This window comes from Gracilinanus agilis, chromosome 2, assembly GCF_016433145.1.
Source record: "Gracilinanus agilis isolate LMUSP501 chromosome 2, AgileGrace, whole genome shotgun sequence".
In the NCBI taxonomy this organism is placed as follows: Eukaryota; Metazoa; Chordata; class Mammalia; order Didelphimorphia; family Didelphidae; genus Gracilinanus; species Gracilinanus agilis.
In genome coordinates, this window is record NC_058131.1 from 407762602 (window position 1) to 407787319 (window position 24718).

Sequence of the window (24718 nt, forward strand, 5' to 3'; positions counted from 1 at the left end):
AAATTTGGGGTGGAAAGTGTAGCACATATTTCAACCAACATAGTAAATAATGATTCAACAGAATGCTGTCAGCCCAGGAAGAACTCCTCCATGGTACTATTAGGGAAATGATCAAACTAAAAGAAGTCATCTTTGGCTATTTCAATTGATCAAAGTTATCTCTTGAGTTCACAGCTGAATGGGTGGGAAAAGAGAGAGAGAGATTGAGAGAGAGAGAGAGAGAGAGAAAGAGAGAGAGAGAGAGATTGAGAGAAAGAGAGAAAGATAATAAGAGGCATTAGGAAAATGAATCTTTAGGGTGTGTCAACATTTAAATTAGTATTGTTCTGAGACTGTTACTCAATCTCTGAACCTATGCTTAATCTTCACTATGGAATGTTGCCTGTTATTTGAGAATATTTTAAATTATCATTTCAAAATGACTTGTGTTAGGTTTTCAAAAGCATGAGGAAGTCTTTGGGAAAGTGCGTATCCATAACATAGAGTACAGTTTTGTTTGTTTTTTCCTTTGACAGGAGACCTAGCTCTGTCCTTTGAGATCTGGGTGATTTTGGGAAAGTCACTAACCTCTCTGGTTCTGATTTCCTCATCTATAAAATGAAATGGTTGGATTAGATTACTTATAATGTATATTGCAGACATAAATCTGTGATTCTGTGATAATTGTCATCAAATGTCTGAAAGGTAATCACAGAGAAAAGCGATAAGGTTTATTCTCCTTGGCTTCCTCAAGGAAAAACTAGGAACAATTAGGAGAAGTTGTGGGAAGTTAGAACTTGACAAAGCTATTCAGAAATGGAATAGGGTGCTTTGGTAAGTAATGAGTTTCTTATCACTAGAGCTATTCAAGTGAAGAATAGCTCATCATTTGACAGGAAGGAGGTTATAGAGGGAATTGCTGCTCAGGCATGGGTTAGAATAAATGATGACAGCTTCTCTGGGCTTCAGTTCCTTCTTTGTAAAATAAGATATTATGATTAGATAATAATAATGTTAGGGATAGGACTGGACTTGTGTCTTCACTGATTCTTGGGAACTCCCAAAAGAATCCCTCTATGAATGCAGGTCAACAGCTTCTCTGCCACTTATAGTCTTAGAGAGTTGCCTAAAGCAATGAGAGTTTGAGTGACTTGTTCAGGATTACACTCTTGTTGTTCAACCTTCATTTTTGTTTTTGAAGAAGACCAGTAATATCATGGGGTGATGCCTTTGCTTTTGCATAAACTGGATTTAAGTGAGGCAGAGGTACATAATCATCACTTTCTCTTCCAGTCATAGAAGTCCAGTGGTAGGACAGAAGTCTGGTGATGACCCAGGATGCAGTAGATGACCTTGGTATCTTTGATGGCTGAACAAACTCTAAACACTCCATAGTGCTCGCTTCAGATATCTTCATGGCTCTTGGAACAAATTGCTCTCGTCTATCCATTCTGCAAAGGGAAGTCTTCGCATGCTTGGAGTGGACATCCCCCTAACTCACCAATGGGTCTGAGGCCTGTCAATTATCCTCAGCCTAGTTTAGCCTGTCTACCAAGATGGCTTTACTGGAGTATGGCTGCTGCTTCATATGTTACAGCTTCTTGGAGCCACAGGTGAGAATTGAGCCACAGGTGGACACCAAGGTAGATGAGCAGCCCTGTAAAGGGCTCCGCAAACCTTCACATAAGATGTGCTAGTCCTCTATGGACATTCCATACAATCTGGGTTATACTCTAAGTCTCTGTTTCTGTTTTAGAGGCAAGTCACCATGGCTCCAAAGGTAGCTCTCTATTCCCGATGCCATAACTCATTTATATTGAGTTTTAAGGGTTTCAAAGTGATTTTCTCATAATCACCTTATGAACATGGTAGATTAAGTGATTGGTCCTACAGCTAAGTGATAAGGTTCAAAATGGATAATAACTTTTTCAGGACATACTTCACAACCTTGTTGTGGGGGAAAAGTACCAATAGATGAGTCCAATTGAGGTCAGTTCAACTGAACAGACATTTATTAATGTGCATGTCATATTAATGTCATGCATAAATAATAGGAATTCAGAGGCACAAATGGGTACATAAAGAAATATAGTCCCATAAATTACAGGCTTAGGAAAACTGAAAGTTAAGTAATCAAGCATTTATTAAACTCCTAGAATATACCAGGCACAATGTTAAGTGCAGAGAAAAAAAACAGAATCCTTGCTCTACATTAAAATGCAAGGACAGGGGGCAGCTGGGTAGCTCAGTAGATTGAGAGTCAGGCCTAGAGGCAGGAGGTCCTAGGTTCAAATCCAGCCTCAGACACGTCCCAGCTGTGTGACCCTGGGCAAGTCACTTGACCCTCATTGCCCACCCTTACCACTCTTCCACCTATAAGCCAATACACAGAAGTTAAGGGTTAAAAAAAAAAAAAGAATGCAACGACACAGATAAGTAAATGGATGATAAATTATAGAGAAAAAATGCACTAAACCCAAAACTGAGCCTTGAAGGAAACTAAGAATTTTAATAGGTGGAACTGAGGAAGGAGTACATTCTAGACATGGGAACTGAGCAAAGGCACCAAGACCTGTGATAATTAGATTAAGTCTACACTGCCCATCTTTAGATTTAATCACCAAAGGTGAGAGCACCTCCAATTTTGGGAAGTCCATAACCCACTTTTGCTAGAGTGGGCAACGAATTAGAATCAACTGACTGCCCCCTAGGTGGTCCTATGAGAAGTGTCTATTGTGATTGGACACACAAATCAGGAGGGAGGCACAGGAAGTGACGCATAAGTGACCCCTTTAAAAGGAGAAGGTCCTAAGACAGCTGAAGGACTTCTGGTGAAGAGGGCAGCTGATGAAGGAGCTCTTCTGATCCATGGAGGAGTGCTGGCTAGAACACTGAGATCTTGGTGAGACTGCTTTAATATCTTCTTTATAAGTCCACGTGGTGAGTTTAAAGACTGAATCTTCCTAAACTTTTCTTAAGGAGAATTTCCTTTTATACTCTGTGAATGAAGGTTTGCTTCATTCACCTCTGGGCCTCTGGCCCTCTGACTCTTGGCTGAGGGTTAATTAGATCTACCTGGATTAATTAGAGGATTATAGTAATTTACCTACTGTGTTAGATTCTTATTTCCTTATTTCCTCTTTCTTTTCTTAATTTTAAATAAACTTCCATAAAAGTCAATTTTGACTTGAGATTATTCTTAATTGAGGATTGATGTTTGCTCAGTCCTCTGGCAACCAATCTTAAATATATTTACCCCAAAACCCCTTTTTCCCCCTTTACAGACCAGAGAAAGAGAACCACACTTGGGAAATACCAAGTAGTTCACTTGGCTAGAATGAAGAGTTTGTGATGGGAGGGAGGATAAAAGTATGAAGTAACTTTAGGAAAGTACATTGAAAACAAATTGTGCAAGGGTTTAACTAACAGGTTGAAACATAAATTATTTTTTCCTAGGGTCAATAGGAAGCTAGAAGAATGGCATGGTCAGTTTGTTTCTAAATCTATTCTAGGCTCGGCAGAGCCAGGGCTGGAAACAGGAGGTCCTGAGTTCAAATATGACACTTCCTAGCTCTGTGACTCTGAGCAAGTCACTTAACCCTAGTCCTTACAGCTTTGCTGCCTTGAAATTAATACTTTAGCGTCTATTCTTAAAGGGTTAAAAAAAAAAAAAAGAAAAGAAAAAACTAAGCCTATTCTGGATTTCTTTGCTCACTTTACCATCCTATGTTCTGAAGTCCCATATGAGCTTCCAGAATTCTAAATTTCACCTACATTTCATAACATAAAAAAAAAAATTTGAAAAAAATGGGCTTTAATAGACACACTCCATTGTTTTTATTTCCTACCTAATATAAATTCCCAGTAATAGTTTTCAGATTAGGTTTGCAAAAGCCACTGAAACCTGCTAGAACTTTGAAACAAATAAATGATCGATAAATGCCCCAAACAAATTAACAAAAGTGATTCCTTTCCTTTGTCTAGCACTCTGCTCTTAATGACCAGAATATTAACCAATGATGTGAAACACTTGTGTGGAGCAGATTGAATTCAACCAATGTGCACATTATAAAGGAAACTCCCATCACTGAATGTTCCTAGGTTCACTATGCTGCACGTAGTTCTGTGTTGGCCTCAATCTTGTTACCTGGCCTTGTTCCAATTCTCCAGGTTCCTGGAGGGAGTTTCCTGTCAGTTCTTAGTAACTCTATCAAACACTTTTAGGAACTGTAGCAATAGGTCCCCCTAAAGAAAAATTTCTGTCAGGAATAGACATTATACCAGGAGGTTATAAAAAGAAATATCCCATCTTCCTTCCTCCCCAAATAGAACAAATCTTCCCCTCTAACGTAAGGGAGTAGATACTGCCTAAACTCTGACATTCCTGAGTTCTATGATTCTGAAGCACATTTTGGTTCCAACGTTCCATATTCCATATGATTCTGTGGTGCCTTTGAGCGAAATTCGATACGAACTTGTATCAAAAATGTCCTCTTTTGAAAGATTCTCAAGGAGATCTATTACAGTCCAATGTGGGGCAGATGGTTGGAGAGGGAGAGAGGAGACATAAACAATTAACTTTAATTGTGATAGCAAGGAGTTTAAGTATAAAAGAAAGTAGCAGGCAAAATGCCACAAAGAAATCTGAGGAAGGAAAGCTCACTTTCACCTGAGATGTCATGGAAAGTTTCCAACTCTGACATATTCTGTGATTCTAAGGTGGCAGTTTTTGTTGTGTGTGTTTTTTTTTTTAAACAGCTCTAGCTGGGAAATTATGAATTCTATGTTGGAGAAAGTGTTTCTAAGACTCCTTCTAGTTCTCAGGGCTCAAGTACTCTATGAGTTGGATATAGATCAATATATCAACAATGTAGTTTTTAAAAATTGATTCTGAGATTTCATAAACATAAAAAACTACTAAGGAAGATCTTCCTCTACCAAAGCAGACTCTTTTTGCAACTTAGTCTTAGAAAATTTCCTGAGCCGGGACTGGAAGATCCTTAGAACTGGTATAGAAGGAAAAAAAGAAAAAAAGAGAAAGAGAAAGTGAGAAGAGAGAGACAGACAGACAGAGACAGAGAGAGACAAAGAAAAAGAGGAGAGAAAAAGAATAAAGTTGCTTGAGGCATTAAGAGGTTAAGTGGCTTGCCCAGGATCACACAATCAGTATAGGTCAGAGGGGAGACTCCTAAGGCCAGTTCAATATCCTTTACATTCTGCTACCTCTTAATGCAACCTTAGAATGAATTAATAGAAATCTAGGATCTAGGTAAGAGAGATTATTCACCATGTGTTCTGACTGGGGCAGACTCTATCTGAAGTTCCGTATATAGGTTGGGGTACCAGTGTCTCTAAAAAAATTTTCCAGAAGCCAGTCCAGCACTTTGTAGGCTAAATTCTCTAAGAATTCAGACTGCATGCCACATCTCTAGTAAGAGTCACCTGACTGAAGAAAATCTCTATTTCTCAAGCTCATTGCTATAAGGACAGTTGGGCAAAAGAATCAATCATTCACCCAAGCGCAAACTCAGGTTAGCCTTTTATTTGCATGTGGCACTAATTCTTATCTGGAGAACTCAAAAGCATTTTTTTAGTCATTAACCCTAAAACTATTTTATTCTATATATAGAAGAGGGTTAGTCATTAATTTGTTTGGATAATTATGCTTATGACCTTCATTTTTCTTTATGGAAATAAAAAAATGACAAGAAGGTTAAAAAGGAGTCTGATATATGCTATCCCCTACCAAAGCACTAAAAAAAATCTTTTGTCAGTCTATAACCATGTCAGCAAACCTATGGCATTCATGCCAGAAGAAACTGTTCTCCCTCCCACTCTTCACGTATGCCTGAAGACATTTCTCTCATGACCTGCCCCTCTACCCAGCAGCCCAATGGGAGCATTTCCTTCCTCCCCTGTCTGGGGTAAGGTGGAAGGGGTGTGTGTGTGGTGGTTCACAAGCAGTGTGAAGGTTTTAGTTTGGGTACTCAGTCTCTAAAAGGTTCACCATTATAGCATGGGTTCTTAACCTAGGGTCTGTGAAACTTGGCTTTTCAATATTTTGATTACATTCCAATGGAAATGGCTTCCTTTATAAGTCTATTATTTGTTTTATTCTTTTAAAAACATGACTCTGAGAAAGAGTCTATAGACTTAAAATAGACTCCCAAAGGGGTTCACAACAAACAAAAACAAAATGGTTAAGAACTCCTGCTATCAAATGGAAGTACTCAGCAGCAAGTATAAAAGACATAAAAAGTATAAAAGTTTCTCAAATATTTCCACTTTTTAAAGTCATCTGTAGAGTCAGAAAGATAATTCATTAGACTGCTAAAAATAGGTCCATAGCTCAATAAAGCAGCAAATTATATAAGGCAAGATTCCAAAATCCTCATTGTATAAAAAGGCATATTGGAAAGAACACTAATCTAAGAGTCAAGGACCTGAGTTTCTGACATTGATTGAAAAATTGGTTTAAGTAGCAGAACCAATCAATCAACAAGTATTTTTTTTAATCCTCAACTTCTGTCTTAGAATCAATGTTGAGTATCAGTTCCAAAAAAGAATGATAAAGGCTAGGCAAATGAGGTTAAGTGACTTACTCAGGATCACACAGCTAAGAAGTATTTGAGGCCAGATTTAAACCCAAGATCTCCCATCTTCAGTCTTGGCTCTGTATCCCCTAAGCCACCAAACTGCCACAACAAGTATTTTTTAATTGCTTACTATATACCAGACATGGTGCTTGATGCTGGATAAATAAATACAAAAAATGAAATGATTCCTACAGACCACAAATTCTATTCTAACAGGAGACAGGAAGGTCATATATAAGTATATACAGAATAAATATGAAGTAAGTACATAAAGTACAAGGTTCAAGGTTGATTGAGAGAAAAGAAGGCATTAACTAGTGGGAGGATCAGATATAACTTCATGCAAAAGATAGCGCTTTAAAGGCAAAGTGGGACTGTGAAGTAGAGGTTAGGAGAGTAATTTCCAGACATAACAGAGGGTCAGTGGCAAAGGTTCAGAGACGGGAGATAAGTATTATGTGTGAGGAACAGAGAAAAAGACAGTTTGTCTGGATCTCATGATGGAGGAGCAATGATACTCTCCAATGGGGATAGAAGGCTCCAAAAGTTGAAAAAACAAAGGAATTTGTATTTTATCCTAGAGGCACTAGGGAATCACTGGAGGGGATTGAGTAGGAGGTCACATAGTCAGATCTACACATAAAGGAAAGTACTTTGGCAGAAGTGTGGAGGAGATTCTGGAATATGTGGGTGACTGGAGGAAGGAAGACCAATTAACAGGCTGATGCAACAACAATCTAGGCAAGAGGTGATGAGGGCTTGAATTAAGATACTAGGTGTGAATAGAGAGAAGGGCTCAGATGCTGCTTACAGCCTGGGGGATCTAAGGCAAGTGACTTAAATTTGATAGGTCTCAGTTTCCTCATTGGAAAAATGAAAGAGTTAGATTATATGGCTCTAAATTAAGGGATACTCCAAATCTAAATCCTTTGATTGGGGCAGGAATGAGGAGAAGAGAAGAGTGAGCACTGGAAGAGAGAAAGGTCTGGAGTAACCCATCAGGGGAAAAAAACACAACCCACACCCAGACTTTTAGAAAGTACTATTTTGCCTTTTAAAAATGTGTATCTCCCTCTCAGACAACAATATTTTCATCAACCCCCTTCCTGAAACATCAGATGTTTCCCATGCAATCCAAATGCCACAGCCCAAGGGGTTTTACCACATTAAACAATAAGGCCAGCACCACCCTTTCATAACACAAGCCTTCTGACTCTCAGAATGGGGCGCCATTTTATACTGGCCAAGTCAGCATTTCCTCTGCCACTGACGCTAGAACTATTCAAAACAGTCCTATAATAAAAGAATAATAACAGTGCCACAGAATATTTACTTATCTCCATTCTTACAGGGATCTTTGACTTCTAAAAAATGCATGTATATAAAATCACAGTATTAGAGATTAGGATTGGTAGAGACCTTAGAGGTCATCTAGTCCAACTTCTTCATTTTACAGTTGAAGAAACTAAAGCCCGCCAAGGTTTAGTGGTTTATTGGAGTAGAACTTCCAAGAAAATAATAAAAACACATTTATATAACACTATAAAGTTGACAGAGGACTTTCCTCATGACAATCCTAGGAGAAAGGTAATAATGATAATATTAGTATTTACATAATTCTGTAAGGTTTGTGAGAAACCACCCAGCCATATCTAGAGTAGTTATTTTTTCCCTCACTTTACAATTGAGGAAACTCAGACTCTGAGAAATGACTTATTGTGGGTTACATGGTTAGCAATTGTCAGGGTCAGGATTCAAATCCAGACTTCCTAAGTCTAAGTCTAAGTTGAAAGACGGTTGTCTTTCAAATGTGCTCTATTGCATAAAATGACAGAAAAGGCTTTTTTTTTTCTCCTCCAATAACTCAACAGATAGAGATTGCAAAAGACGACCATCATTCCTAAGGAATCAGGTCACAAGGGAACCTCAATATTCTGACTTTTTCCATTTCTTTTATATTTCCCTCTATTTACTGCATTAGTACCTTTAATTTTTATGTGACCTCTTTTGAATAAGATAGCAAGTCTGGGAGGAATACATCATAGTGAAATTTAATCTCCCTTTTTACCTATAAGTAAATTAAGATTGAGAGTCACAGGACTGGTAATAATGTGGCAATCAATCAATAAGCATTAATAGATACAGAAAAAGCTTTTGACAAAATATAACACCCATTCCTATTAAAATCACTAGAATGCAAGGGAATCAATGGAGTCTTTCTTTCTTTTTAGAAAACCCTTACCTTCTGCCTTAGAATTAATATTGTGATCCTTTGAATGAGAAAAATATTATACATATACAAATAGATGTATAAATTTTGCATATTTTCAAAAAAAAAAAAAGGAAAAAAAAAAGAATTAATATTGTGTATTGGTTCCAAAGCAGAAGAGCAGTAAGACCTAGGCAATGGAGGTTAAGTGACTTGCCCAGGGTCACACAGCTAGGCAGTGTCTAAGGTCATATTTGAACCCATGACCTCCTGTCTCTAAGCCTGGCTCTCAATCCACTGAGCCACTTAGATGCCCCCAGAGTCTTTTAAAATAATAAATAGGGGCATCTGGGTGGCTCAGTGGATTGAGAGTCAGGCCCAGAGATGGAAGGTCCTGGGTTCAAATCTGGCCTCAGACACTTCCTAACTGTAACCCTGGGCAAGTCACTTAACCCCCATTGCCTAGCCCTTATCATTCTTCTGCCTTAGAACCAATACCCAGTATTGATTCTAAGATGGAAGGTAAGGGTTTTAAAATAAATAAAATTAAAATAAAACATAGTACCTATCTAAAACCAAGAGCAAGCATTATCTGTAATAGGGATAAACTTGAAGCTTTTCCAATAAGAACAGAGGTGAAATGAATATGTCCATTATCACCTCTATTATTCAATATTATATTCAAGTTGTAAAATTAAAGAAATATGGACTAGTTCACCTGTCAGATCTATGGATAAGGGAAGAATTTATGACCAAGCAAGAGATCGAGAGCATTACAGGATACAAAATAGATAATTTTGGTTACATCAAATTAAAATTTTTTGCACAAATAAAACCAATGCAAGCCAAAATTAGAAGGAAAGCAGAAAACTAGGAGAAAAGTTTCACAGCAAGTTTCTCTGATAAAGGTCTAATTTTTCAAATATATAGAGAACTGAACCAAATTTGTAAAAAATATGTCATTCTGCAAATAATAAATGATTAAAGGATATGAACAGAAAGTTTTCAGATGCAATCAAAGCTACCAATAGTCATGTAAAAAAACTCTAAATCACTTTTGATTACAGAAATGCAAATTCAAATACCTCTAAATTATTATTACCTCATACCTATCATACTGGCTAACGAAAAGGAAAATGGCAAATGCTGGGAGGGATCTGGCAAAATTGGGACAAATGTACTGTTGGAGGAGTTGTGAACTGATTCAACCATTATGGTTGAATTTGGAGCCAAAGCCAAAGGGCTATAAAATTTTGCTTACCCTTTGACACAGCAAAAGCACCAGTAGGTCGATATCCCAAAGAGATCAAAGAAAAAAGGGGAAAAAAACTATTTATACCAAAATGTTTATAGAAGTTCCTTTTTGTGTTGGCAAAGAACTGAAAATTTAGAGGATATCCAATATTTGAGGAATGGCTGGACAAGTTGTAGTAAATGATTATGATGGGATACTATTGTTTTATAAGAAATAATGAATAGGATGGTTCAGAAAATGTGGGAAGATTTGTGAACTGATACAAATTAAAGTGAATGGAATCAGAACCTTGTACACAGCAACAGCAATGGTGAAAGGATGATCAGCTGTGAAAGATATAGCTACTCTGATCAAGGCAATGATTTAAGACAGTTCCAAAGGAACCCATGATGAAAGAAAGCTATAAAACTCCAAAGATGGAACTGATGAATTCCGAAGACGGGTATATTTTTTCACTTTGTATATATTTCTTAATTTTCATTGTTTTGTTTTTGTAAACTTATATAGCATGGAAATATGTTTTGTATGACTTCACATGTAATACTTATATAATATTGTTTATCTTTCTCAAGGGATGAGGGAGACACATAAAGAAGAAAGAGAATTTGGAACTTATAATTTTTAAAAATTAATCTTAAATTTAAAACTATGTAATTAGGAAATAGTTAATTAAATTTTAAAATATACTTTTAACCCAAATAAATTGATGTGGAATAAAATAAACAGAACCAGGAGAACATTTTATATAGTAATTGAAATACTGTGGAACAATCAAATGTAATTAACTTTGCTACTAAAAGCAATGTAATGATCCAGGACAACTCTGAGTGACTTATGGGAAAGAATGCTATCCATATCTAGAAAAAGAAATGTGGGAGTAGAAATGCAGAAGAAAAGATGTGATTTGTCATTTGTTTATATGAGTATATATTCTGAGGTTTTTGTTTTAAAAGATTATTCTATTATTAAAATGAATAATATGGAAAGGATTTTGAGGGATAAAATATGTATAACCCAGTGAAATTGCTTGTCAGCTGGTAGGAGGGAAGAGGGGAAGGAGAGAACAAGAATCATATAACCATGAAAAAATATTTTTAAAAATTATATTAAAAGCAAAAAAAAAATACTTATTGATTGATTAGTTGTAAAGAGCTGAGCCAAAGATTGAAACCCAGGTTTCTAATATAGATTATAAAAAAGAATTCTAAACCCAGATTCTAAGACAGAAGTAAGGATTTAGAAAAAAAATTTAACCAATAAGTATGTTCTGGCTCTATAACAACAAAGTATTCTAAGAATGAATAACACTAACTCAACCATTTAGCTAGCTATCTGACAGTTGGACAACCGCTTAATATTTTTTGGCCTTAGTTTCCTCATCTGCAAAATGAAAGGACTGGACCAGACATCTCTAGATTATCATCTTTCCGATAGACAGCTTTATTAAAGGTCACAAACTGTAGCATAGAAAAAAAAAATGAATCCTTCTTCCAGGCCCTAATTAGATATTATTTCTTCTGTGTCATCCTATCAATTAGACCCACGATAAGCCATAAAAATGATCTGTGTCACATATTCAGTCACTAATCATAGACTGTCTTATCTTGTACTGTTGCCTAATTGTTTCATACCTGTTAGTTCTGTCTCCCCAACTGAAGAGGCTGTGAGAGTGGGAAGAAGTGCAGGGCCCGGATTCAGGAGACCTGGTTGCAGCTCTGACACTTGCTGGAGATGTAGCAAATCAATTCATTTTTTCTAAGTTCCCTCATCTGTAAAATCAGTAGAATTTATTTGGATTAAGAAATGTTTCACATTTGTATAACCCATTGGAAAGGGCTTATTGGCTCCCGAAGGGGAGAGGGAAAAGGGGAGGAAAAGAAAACGAATCATGTAAACATGGAAAAATATTTAAAAAAAGAGAAAGAAATATTTCATTTTTTGTATCCTTAGCACCTAGCACAACACCAGAACAGGTGCTTAATGAATGCCCATTATTTGACTGATTGACACCTTTCTCAACAGGCTGGGGTTTTCTTTGATCTCTTTGGAATACAGACCACATAGTAGGCAAATTATTGTTCATGTTAAAACAGCAGTAATGCTGGCTGCCTCACAGCCTTGTTACAAGCAAAGTGCTTTATAAACCTTAAAATGATTCCATGAAGAGCTAGAAAAGACTTTTGAGTCTGAGATCTTAAACGTCTTGTGTGTCACAGACCTCTGGCAATCTGTTAAAGCCCATGAACCCCTTTCTCAGAATAATTTTTTTTACTAGATTATATTTTTATTTTTATTTTGAAGAAATGATTTTATTTGAAGAATAATGGCATTGAATGCATAAAATGGAAACCAAAGGAAACCAATTATGCAGAAATAAAGTTAGGAAAAAATGTTTTTCAACAGCCAATTTACACTTCCTAGCTGTGTAACCTTGGGCAAGTCACTTAACCCCAATTGCCTAGTTCATACCACTCTGCCTTACAAGGGATACTTAGTATCCTAAAAAAACAAATAAATAAACAGGCAAGTTCATGGACTCTGGGATAAGAATCCCGGCCTTAGGGATCATATGCTACAGATGAATTTAATGAGACCAGAGAAATTAAGTAACTCACCCAAGGTTACTCAGGGACAAAGCAAGGATTTGAAACCTAGTTTTTTGTCTCCATATCTGGTGCTCATTAGAACAATAGGCTCTTATTATTGTAACTGCCTTGAAAGAGTTAACAAAAGGCTTTGTTATCCCCTACTTTACATGCCTGGCTATAAACATATTGTAAGATAAACAGCTGCTGAGTTAATAGTTGAGAAGTGCTATACATTTTTGTCCATTTTACAGAAAACCTGAGGCAGAAAGCAGGCTGAATAAACCACCTGAAATTACGTAAGAAATAGGACCTGATAAGCAAAAGAAAGGGTATTCCATTAAAAACAAAAACAATAACAACAAAAACAACAGTTAATACAGGGAGCCAGTCCTCTAAGCACCTGGACATACAGAGGCATGAAAGCAGCAGGCAGGACTTGAAGTTAGCTAGGAAGTCTTATTCACAAGCCTACCCCAGATGAACTCATTGTGATCATGATAACATTTTCTCTTAGAATTCTCTTTGGTGGGTAGCTCAGTGAATTGAGAGCCAGGCCTAGAGATGGGAGGTCCTAGGTTCAAATCTGGCCTCAGACACTTCCCAGCTGTGTGACCCTGGGCAAGTCACTTGACCTTCATTGCCCACCCTTACCACTCTTCCACCTATGAACCAATACACAGAAGTTAAGGGTTTAAAAAGAAAATAGAATTCTCATTGGGATTTCCATGAATCCAATCCAATACACATGAATGAAATGCCTTCTATGTGCCAGGTGCTGTGCTAAGCACTGGAGGCAGAATTAATAAAAGATAGTCCCTTACTCCATTGGATTGTAAATTCCCTAACCTAAAGAGAGACAACACATAGGAGGAGGCAGGAAAGGGGGAAAGGAGCCAGGGGTTACCCCTGAAGGGCTCCTAGGAGACTACCTGGACCATACTTGGCATAGAGAGCCTTCATCCACCCAAGGCCATTCTAAATCAGAAAGAGGGGGCACAACTGACCAAGGGTGAACACAAGGCAGAGAAAACTCTGAAGTGACCGGCTCTAATCTGAAGAGCTTTAATCTCATTACCAAACTCTCCAACCATTCAGTCTCTGATTAATGAGTTAATTTTAAACTTCTACTATCCACAAGCAAAAGGTGCCTTTGGGGTTATTGTATTAACCAAACTTTGTTATCTCTCAATTCTCCTAGCACAGGGTTCTCCACTGAACCAGCAGGCATAATAAACATTTGTTGAATTGAATTATCAAATGTTCCTGGGTATCATGGCACACTGCACTACGGTTCCAGGCAACTTGGTGCCAGTGGAAACCAAGAAAATGGGTTTTGGATCCTGATTCCGACACTCATCTGTGATTCCGGATAACTCATTTCCACCAGTTAAAGGCTGTTTCATCCCCTATAAGATGGAGAGAATAATGTTTACACTATCTGCTTCGTAGAGTTGTTGCCATCAAATTGTATGTAGAAAATAAGGCAAACAGGTGGCACAGTGGACTTGGAGACAAGATCTTCATTCAGAATCTAGTGTCAGACACCAGCTGTGTAATGGAGGGCAAATCACAACTTCTGCCACAGTTTCCTCATCTGTAAAATGGGAGAAATAATAATACCTATCTCCCAGGGTTGTTGTGAGGATCAAATAGGATAATAATTATAAAGCGTTTAGCACAGTGTCTGGCACATAGTAAATCCTATGTAAACATTAGCTACAAGTCATTTAACTTCGTCTTCCTCAGTTTCCTTATCTATTAAATGCAGATAATAATAGTACCTACCTTCCATAGTTGTGAGAGTGAAACAATGTAATAATTATAAAGGGCTTAGCACAGTGCCTGGCAAATAACAAATGCTATGTAAATGTTAGCTATTATAATTATTTTAGAAAATGTGGTAAAGAAAGATGAATCATGAGATTTTTAACTTGGAGACATAACACTGACATTCTTTTCTTTACCAGTTAAAAAAAAGATTAGGAATAAAGGGTATACAATTCTGGCAAAGCACACATTATACTACAAAGATGTCTCCTTAAAAATCTCCATTGTCACGTAACTCCAGAAAGGAAATACCTTACATCTCTACGGAGTCAAATAAAGTCTTTCTACTTTGTTTCCTATTAATTGCTATTCCAAAGGGGCAGACATCTTAGTGGTGTAACCATGTTGGTTAACATTTCTAGAGCATTTTAAGATTTACAAAGCACTTTTACAAATATTAACTCTTTTGATCATCCCATCAGCCTTATGATGCAAAAATATCATCTCCATTTTATAGTTTAAGAATTTGAATCTGACACAGGTTAAGTGAACTGTCCAGGATCACACAGATAGTAAGGGGCTTCAAGTCTTCCTGCCTCCACGTCCCACACACTAACCACTGTGCCACCTACTTGCCTGCACTTCTGTGGTACTTCACAATTTTTCTGAAGAGAGAGCAGTGGATGTACCATCAACTATATTTTATAGATGTGAAAACTGACTCAGAAGGGTTAAGTGACTCTCCAGAAGTCACAAAGCTAGTGAGTGACATAGTCCAGACTCAAAACCAAATCTCCAGATTCCAGGGCTATTAGTTATACCATCTTGGCTCTTGAAAATATATGCCAATCTTTTTTTTTTTTTAAAGATTTTTTTTTAAATCCTTGTACTTCGGTGTATTGTCTCATAGGTGGAAGAGTGGTAAGGGTAGGCAATGGGGGTCAAGTGACTTGCCCAGGGTCACACAGCTGGGACATGTCTGAGGCCAGATTTGAACCTAGGACCTTCCATCTCTAGGCCTGACACTCACTCCACTGAGCTACCCAGCTGCCCCCTATATGCCAATCTTAAACATATTTTTCAAGGAGCTGATGAATATCTTCCTTTACAAGCTTGCTTTCCTGCCTAATTTTCCTTTTCCATACATATTAATATGAGTGATGGCCTCATGTCTCTTAATAAAGAGTTAAGCAGCCTTTGGAGGAATGGCAGTTCACACACACTAATTCTGAGTCAGAAACACCTTCAAGGTATTCACAAGACATCATTTGTGTAGGTGCAATCAAAGCCCGGGACACATCAAAGGTATAAACCAGTTAGGCCTGAAGCAATTTTCTTTACTAATAATCTGAAGAGTTAATTCAACTAAAGACAACATTCTGAAACAAATAAACAAAGGAATAAGAAAGGTACCTTCAATAATAATTAGTTGGCAAGAGGAAACTCAAGGCCAATTACAGTATCACAGAAACACAGTCTCAGAGCTGGAATCAATTAACACGCCTGTATTCAGCTCCTGCTGTGGGCCAGGCTCCATGGTAGGAGATACAAAGGGAAGAAAAAAAAGACAATCTGTGCCTTCAAAGGCATTTACATTCTATCTGACTGGGCCTTGGAGGCTTGTCTTACTTTGAGTGCTCTTCACAACACCCTCAACAAAGGCTTTTCTAGTTTTTGTCAGAAGACATCTAATGGGCAGGAACCCACTATTTTCACCCTACAAAATTGAGTAAGGCTTATTTCCCTGAAGTAGTTTTCTCTCCACTTCCAGGAAGTTTAACGTTAGACTGAAAAGTCTCTTTAATTTAATGTGTCAAAGGCTGAATTTGTACAAGGAAATAAGACTGTTGCTCTCCTGAAGTACTAATGCATGGCAGCTGAGTAATCTGGAGCAATCCTCACAAAATTTTCTCATTTCTAAAAAGAGATTATAATACTTGCAACGCCTTCCTCAAGGCGTTGTTGTGAGGAAACAGCAGTTATACAAAAATGAGTTGTTAACCATTGTCTTATACAAGTGGAATTCATTTAACAAAAATAACAAATTCTAAATGCATATCCTTCAGGGCCCTGGACCAGTTGTAGGGAATAAGGATTTCTTTAGTAACTCCCAGGTGCCAAGCGCTGTGCTAAGCGTTTTACAAATATTACCTCATTTGATTCTCACAACATCTAAAAGAGATAGGTGCTGTAATTATCCCCAATGTACAGTTAAGGAAACTGAGGCAGACAGAGGTTTGTCTAGGGACACCCAGTAAATGTCAGAGGTTGGACTTGAACTCAAATATTCCAGACTACAGCCCCCCAGTACTCTATGCCCTGTACCACCTAGGCGCCTTAAAAAAAATGATGACATAATCTCTTATTTTGATATAGTAGGAAGGGATGGTAGAGTCGTAAGTAATTACAATGCAAATTAAAATTTGTACATGCAAAGTGGGCAGTCAAGAATATCAGAGTTCCAATATGTCCTCAGACACTTCCTCGCTATGTTACTTAACCTCTGTTTGCCTCAGTTTCCTTAACTGTAGAATGGGGATCATAATAAAACCTCTCTCCTAGGGTTGTTGTAAGGCTCAAATTAGATGACATCTGTAAAGGACTTAGCACATTATCTGATATATAGTAGGTGCTTAAAAATGCTTCTTTCCTTCTTTCCTTAGTGCTATGAGAGAATAAAGAAGTCTCTTTACAGTTGTCCTTCCTATAACCTGAAACTAAGTTTAAACAAGGGGAAAAAGAGAGATGTGCTTTCAAAAAAAGTCTTGGGTAAATAACAGCTGTAAACAGAATCAGCTGATAAGGGCATTAAGGAAGCTCATTATACCCAAAAAGCCTGTAATAAATAATTCTGTGAAGCATCATTATATTTATCTAGATACTTATTATTATTATTATTATTATATAAACAGCTTTTGCATACTCATTTGATCCTCCTAATTCATCTGTAAGTTAGGTTAGATGTATTATTACTCCATCATAGGGAGGAGGAAGAGTGTAAGGCTCAGGGAACTTACTGAAAGACCTTGGTAAGGGCAATGCTGGAGTTCAAACACAGTCCTTGTGACTTCTGGGGGTATAGCCTGAGCTATGGTATTCGATAATCAGTTAAACTCTCACAAAACTGTGACCTAGAGGCATAGGAGCCTGGTGGGTCCAACGAAGAGATGGGTTAGACCAGTGATAGGCAAATTTTTTAAAGAGGGGACCAAAGGAAAGGAAATGTTCATTTGTCAGTCTGTTTCTAAGGCAACTCTTTCGAAGTTTCATTTTATTGTATCCTACTCATTGTATTTGTCAGATTAGAAATAACGTCGAGAGGCCGGATAGAACATTTCAGGGGGCTGTAGTTTGTCTATCACTGGGTTAGACCATTGACTGAACCAGGAAAGCCCAAAGGGCAAGAATACTATGGTGGGAGGAAGCAGTTCTTACTTGAAGATTTAGTTGAAAACAGATGCATTTTGGGGTCCCTTTCAACTCAAAAATATTACCTATATATTCTATTTATTTAACAAACTTCTGGCTAAAAGATCTTCCAGGTAAGATCCTAATTTTCTCCTTATATTAAAAAAAAAAACAAAACCCTGTACCCACTGGCTACCAGTCTTTAAGAATCAGAGTAAAAAGGTTCAAATCCTACTTCTGTCAGTTATCTTGGTCAAATCATTTAATCTCTCTGGGCCTCAGTTTTCTCATCTTTAAAAGATGGTGGGGTGGAAGGGTGGACTGGATGAACTTCAAGGTCTCTTCAGCTCACTCTCTAAGGACCTATTATTCCATAGCTCTTTGGAGTATAGAACAGGTATAGAACACTGAAATCAAGAAAGGAATTAATTGCCTTCTGCTGGGCATTTAAAGCTCTTCACAGCTTACTTACCTCCTTCCTAACTTTCTGGTTGTCTTCTACCATAATGCTTTCCACGGACTCTACAATCTAGCCACAATAGCCTACTTGTTCTTTCTATATGACCCTTCATCTCCTATCTGAATGCCTTTGAGTTGGCTGCCCACCCCAACCCCAGCCTGGAATGTCCTCCATCCTAACATCTACTTCTTAATTACCCTGGCTTCCTTCAAGACTCAATTCAAATTCCACCTTCTGCAGGAGGCTTCTCCTACCCTTCTTCCACCTATCCTTACCCACTGCCTTCATCTCCAAGATTACCTCCCATCTACTCAGCCTTTATCTGGTACTTTCCTAGTTATTTACACATAGTTGTCTCCTATTGGACTGTGAGCTTTTTGAGAACGTTTGCCTTTCCTCCTATTCCCAGTGTTTAACATTGGATCTGGCACTGGCACTGATTGGCCAAGATGGTAATGATTTTCTCACAAATTAACCAATTAAAGGGGAAAATGAACTGAAAATATATCCCGCCCCCCCCCCTTAGCTCAGTTACCTGTTAATCTGCATGATTGCATCACAAAAGGTCCTTCACATTTCTCTTAGTCTTAGTTTCCTCATCTATAAAACGAAAGGGTTACATTAGGGGAGCTCTGAGTCCTGTCACCCAATTTCAGTAGGCAAAATTTGCAGGTACATACTGTAACATCCATGATCCTGAGAGGGGTTAAAGCTGTATCACAGGGAGTTCTGGGGGGCACTATGGAATTCTGTGATGCAGCTTTAACCCCTCTCAGGATCATGGATGGTACAATACACACTTAGGACTTCTTTGGTACAGTAACTCTTTTCTGGACCAGTGAAGTCACTTGTTTGTCTGTGTTGTCCACATAGGCAAAGAGTTGATTCATTAGCAGCTGTGTCCAACAAATCCCTTAAGAATTACAAACCAATTTATATAGGTGATAGTGGCACTGTGTGTAAAGAGGTTGCTTAACTTCTTTCCAAGTGACTCATAGCATCCCCAATGTACCTGACCAGGTATAGAACAGATCTAAGTAGCCAGGGCAAAACAAGAACTGCTCTTGTTTGGAAAACAGATAGCTGAAAAAGGAAGAAGGGAAGGCATGTAATTCAGTAGGTTGAACATGAACCTATGAATTAGGAGACTTCACTTCTAGTCCTGGCCCTGCCACTAACTTGAGTGATCTTCAACAGATCACTTCATCTTTCTTAGCCTCAGAGATCACAGTCTAATCCTCTCCTTTTACAAATGAAGAAAATAAGGCCCTTTCCAGCTCTAAAATTCTTTAAGGTTTAAAAATCATTTCCTTCAAAATAGCTCTCTAAGCCTGATAACAGGAGAATTATTCATTCCATTTGACAGATGAGGAAATTTAGAATGAGATATTTAAATGACTTGCCCGGAGTCACAAAAAAAAGTGTTAGAACTGGGATTTGAACCCAAGTCTCCAAAGGCATCATGTTTTCCCCTTCACAAGCAGAGAATATAGTTTAACCAGTGTGTTGGCCTCTTCTGCTGCTTTGGGCTTCATGCTTTTCATTCATAAAATCAAAGAGGTGAACTGGATGAACTCTGATCACTTTCCAACTGGATCCTATAATCTAGTGCAATGTGATTGACTCTTCTTTCCCTCCATAAGAAAAAGCATAAATGTAGTTATTTTTCCAATAGTGATAGGCCAGCCCTGCACTAATTCACCCATTCTTATAATCTGGCTTTGTTCTGGAACCAAGGCATGAGTTTTCAAGACAGGAGACATGACATGAGTTAGGGATTAGAGGATAGAACCAGGCAAATTGAATGGATGCTGAATCAAAAATTTCACCCACAGTACTGGTATTATTATTATTATTATTATTATTATTATTATTATTATTATTATTATTAGTTCTAGTTAACTGAGCTAAATGACTGCCTGGGTTCTAATCTCAGCTCAGCTACTGATTGGCTATTTGACTTTGAAGAAGAAAACTGCTTTCAGCCTCAATTTCCTCCTCTATAAAAAAGAAGAGATGGTATAAAATTAATATGACAGAAAATGAAAATGAAAGGGAAAATGACAAAAACTGGAGGGGATGTGGGAAAATTGGAACACTAATGTACTGTTAGTGGAGTTGTAAATTGATCTAACCATTCTGGAGAGGAATTTGGATCTATAACCCAAAGGCTATAAAACTGGGCAGACCCTTTGACCCAGAAAAATTGCTATTAAGATTGAATCCTAAAGAGATTTAAAAAAATGAAATGTATTGATATGTGCAAAAATATTTATAGCAATTCTTTTTGTGGTGTCAAGGAACTGGAAACTGAGGGGATGTCCATCAGATGAAGAATGGCTGAAAAAGCTGTGCTGAAAAAGTTGTGGTATATGATTATGATAGAATACTATTGTGTTATAAAAAATGATGAACAGGATGCTTTCAGGAAAACTTGAAAAGACTTACATGAACCAATGCAAAATGAAGTAAGCAGAAGCAAGAGAAAATTGTACACAATAATAGCAATATTGTATAATGATCAACTGCAAATGATTTGGCTATCCTCAGCAATACAATGATCCAAGACAATTCTAAAGGACTCATGTTCTAAAAAAATGCTATCCACTTCCAGAGAAAGAATTAATGGAATCTGAATGCAGATCAAAACATATTATTTTTTACATTCTTTAATTTGGGTGGGGGGGTTGTGCATTTTTTTTCTATAATACAACTAATATGGAAATGCATTTTACATGACTAAACATATATTACCAATATCAATTGATATATAATATATATTACATATATATAAATATATCTGCCTTCTCAAAGAGGGGGGAAGAGAGGAAGAGAATCTGGAACTTGAAATTTAAAATAACAAATGGTAAAAATTGGTTTTACATTCAACTGGAAAAAAATAAAATATTTAATTAAAAAAAAAAAAGAACAGAGGGAGCAGCTGGGTAGCTCAGTGGATTGAGAGCCAGACCTAGAAATGGGAGGTCCAAGGTTCAAATCTGGCCTCAGATACTTCCCAGCTCTGTGACCCTGGGCAAGTCACTTAACCCCCATTGCCTAGCCCTTACTCTGTCTCCAAGACAGAAGGTAAGGGTTTTTTTTGTTTGTTTGTTTGTTTGTTTTTTTCTAATAAATAAATAAAAAATAAAAAATAAAAATAAAAAAGATCAGGTTGGACATAAGATTTTCTAAGAAAAAGTCTGTGATAGTTTAAGACAAAACCATGAAAGATTGTGTTTAGGTCAAGAGGTAGTAGAGATTAAGGAACATGAGAGAGACACTGGAATATTCACAACATAGTAAAGGCTCAGATTATATAGTATTTGCTTGATATATTTCACAGAATCACAGAATCTCAGACCTAGAAAAGAACTCTGTGACTGTTTAGTACAAATCACATATCTAAATAAGATTCCCCTCTATAAAACATTCAACAAATAGTCATCTAGACATTGCTTAATGACAGGATCTTCCCCATTAGTTCATTCCACTCGGGGATATCTCTAATTATTAACAAGTATTTCTTTCCATAAAGCCTGAAAATTTCTCTTTGTAGTATCTATCCAATGTTCTTCCTTCTGAACTCAAACCAAAAAAACCCCTCCAATTTTTCTTGCTTCTGTAGTTTTTCACGTCCTCAGGGACAGCTATTATATCACCCCTAAGCCTTTTCTTATCCTGTCTAAATATTTCCACTTCCTTCAACCAATCTTTATTGAATTTGAGCCCTTCCCATCCTGGATGTCCTGTTCTGGATGTCATCCAACTTATTACTATCTTTCCTACCTAACCTTAAACATAATATTACAAGTGTAGTTTGACCAGGACAGAGTACAAGAGAACTATGAAATCACTAGTCCTGGACTCTTACCCTCTCTTAACATGGTCTAAATTCACCTTAACTTTTTTGACTATTCTATTTGGTAATTCATATGAGATTTGGTACCTAATACTTCCATATCCTTTTTAGATGAATAGCTGATCCATGTCTTAGCCTTTCTCTTCTCCTAATTTAACCATTAACCCTGGTTCTTTGCTCCATCCCAAGCAAAACAAATCTAATCTTACTTAAAAAAAAAAAAAAAAAAAAGATTCCTTACTGTATTTTGGTTAAAAGGCAGAAGAGCAGTAAGGGCTAGACAATGGGGGTTAAGTGACTTGCCCAGAGTCACACAGGTAGGAAGTGTCTGAGACCAGATTTGAACCCCGGATCTCTCATCTCTAGGTCTGGCTCTCAATCCACTGAGCCACCTGGTTGCCCAGTAATCCTACTTTTGAATGATAAAACACCAAGAACATAAAAAAGGCTGTCACCTTCCCCACCCTAACCTAGTATAATTGTACAATATCATCAGTTCTTTTAATGGATACCTCTATGGCAAGGTCTTCAACTCATTTATGTGGAAACAGTTTCATGTAGTGGAAAGAGCCCTGGAAAACTCAGAAGATGAAGTGCTTGCTGTCCTTCACTTACAAGCTAAGTAGCTTTAAGCAATAACTGAATCCACATTTCCATAGAAGTGTAAGGTTTATAGAGAGCTCTCCTTGCAAACCTTTGAGATAGGTAGAACAAGTATAATTTCTCCCATTTTATGAATGATGAAATTGAGGTTCAGAGTAGTTAAATGGCTTGCCTAGGATCACAGAACTATTAAATATCAAAGCCGGCCTGGGAACCCAGGTCTTTAGTGCCAGCCCCAGTGTATTTCCCACTACAACTACATGATCTCTGAACCTTATTTTCTTCATCCATAAATTGGGCACAATAGGACTTGCATTATTCACTTGACAGATTTATTTTGAGCATCAAAAGTGCAAGTATTTACAAATGTTAACACTCTACAAATATATGGTTATAGATATGGTTATATGCCATTTTACATTGTTACAGCCATAGCAGCATGTAGAGGGGAGGAAGGTAGCTTATATCAATTTGATTGCATGGGGGCAGAATAGGATTAAGTAGCACTGAAAAGTGAGAAAGGAACATTCTCCTCAAGAATGATTGATTTTTTAGTTAATAATCAGTCTCAGCTGGCTGAAGTTTCATTTTGTAGACATCTGAGGAGAGATCCTCCCATCATTGTATCAGGCGGAGTTCCTTTAAAAACAAAGAACTGCCCTAGAATGAGTCAGCCTACATTATTTCAGCTAATTTCACTTGGGAGTAGTTTAGCTTTGTCCGAAATGCAAACAAAACTCATGCTTTAGTAAGAGATTAAAAAAAAAAAAATGAGGATAGAATGCCTCACCTTAAGAGTACTGTGACTCGGGGTAATAAGGGAATCGGAGATGTAGTTCCTATCCTTATTTTCATTTGTCGGAGGAGGAAACAGCAACCCAGAAATCCGAGGTGAGTTGACTAGGGATACCCAGGGTAGGAGCAAGTAGGAGGCAGCATGGACATTCAGGCCCAGATCTGCCAACTGCAAATCCAATCCAGGGATTTTTAATCTTTTTTTTGTGATAGGGATACCCTTTGGTAATGAAGCCTTTTTATAAACGAATAAGATACAATACATAGGATTATAAAAGAAACCAGTTATATTAGAATATAGCTATCAAAAAAAGTTTAAACATATTTACAGATTGCAGGTCAAGAACCTCTTCACTAGACTCAGGTAGCTAATGGTTTTTGGTCCAGTGCTCAAGTATTCTTTAATGACTTACACTATAAAAAATGGAAAGACATCAAAAAACAGACCTCCTTTAAAGTACTATTCTGGATCTTATCATGGACAGTGAATGATAAATACAAATATTAACAAATGCTATTTCCCATTCACTTTCCCTTATCTCTGTCCAGTAGTATCAGGATTCTACTCTAAAAGAATGAGAGTGCGAACATTTGTTTTTACTCTTGTACTCAGCTAGCATTTCTGACTACCAAGACTTAAGAATGTGCCAAGTGCTGTATCTATATCTTTTAATTGTTCCTCCTTTTGTTTTGAGTTCTGGTTGAGTCTGTATTCTCTGTGATTTTAGGAGCCTTATTTTTAAAAAAATACTCATTCATTTTAATGGCACTTTCTGAAGGATATGATGCCTAGTTGTGCAACTAACTTCCACTCTCTGGACCTATCTCCATTTCCTAATCTGTAAAATGGTGCTAATGAGACTTGTATTAGCACCTTATCATTTCACTTCTGGACTATTGCAATAGCTACTGGTTGGTTTCCCCTAACTCAAACTTCTGGCTTCTCAAGTTCATCCTCTACTTAGGAGTCTAAGTGATCTTCCTAACAAAGATCTGCCCTTATCCCTCTTTTAGTCAATAAATTCCAGTAGTTCCCAATCATCTCTAGGATCAAATACAAAATCCTCTGTTTAGTTTTTTAAGCCTTTAACAGCAATGATACTTTCCTTCCTCTCTTCCTTCCTCCCTTTCTTCCTCCCTTCCTTCCCATTCTTACAATTTACTATTCTCTATGATCTGGTAACAATGATCTTCTTGCT

At 37.3% G+C, this 24718-nt stretch overlaps 1 protein-coding gene across 1 annotated transcript in view; it reads right to left on the bottom strand.

Moving 5' to 3' along the window:
• The window catches only part of SYNE3 (spectrin repeat containing nuclear envelope family member 3), a 137527-nt gene that overhangs the window by 103770 nt on the left and 9039 nt on the right, over window positions 1-24718 (bottom strand). Inside the window, exon 2 of the mRNA XM_044664583.1 lies at window positions 11671-11808. The gene's annotated coding sequence lies outside the window, so the exon portion shown is untranslated. The remainder of the gene's footprint in view (window positions 1-11670; window positions 11809-24718) is intronic.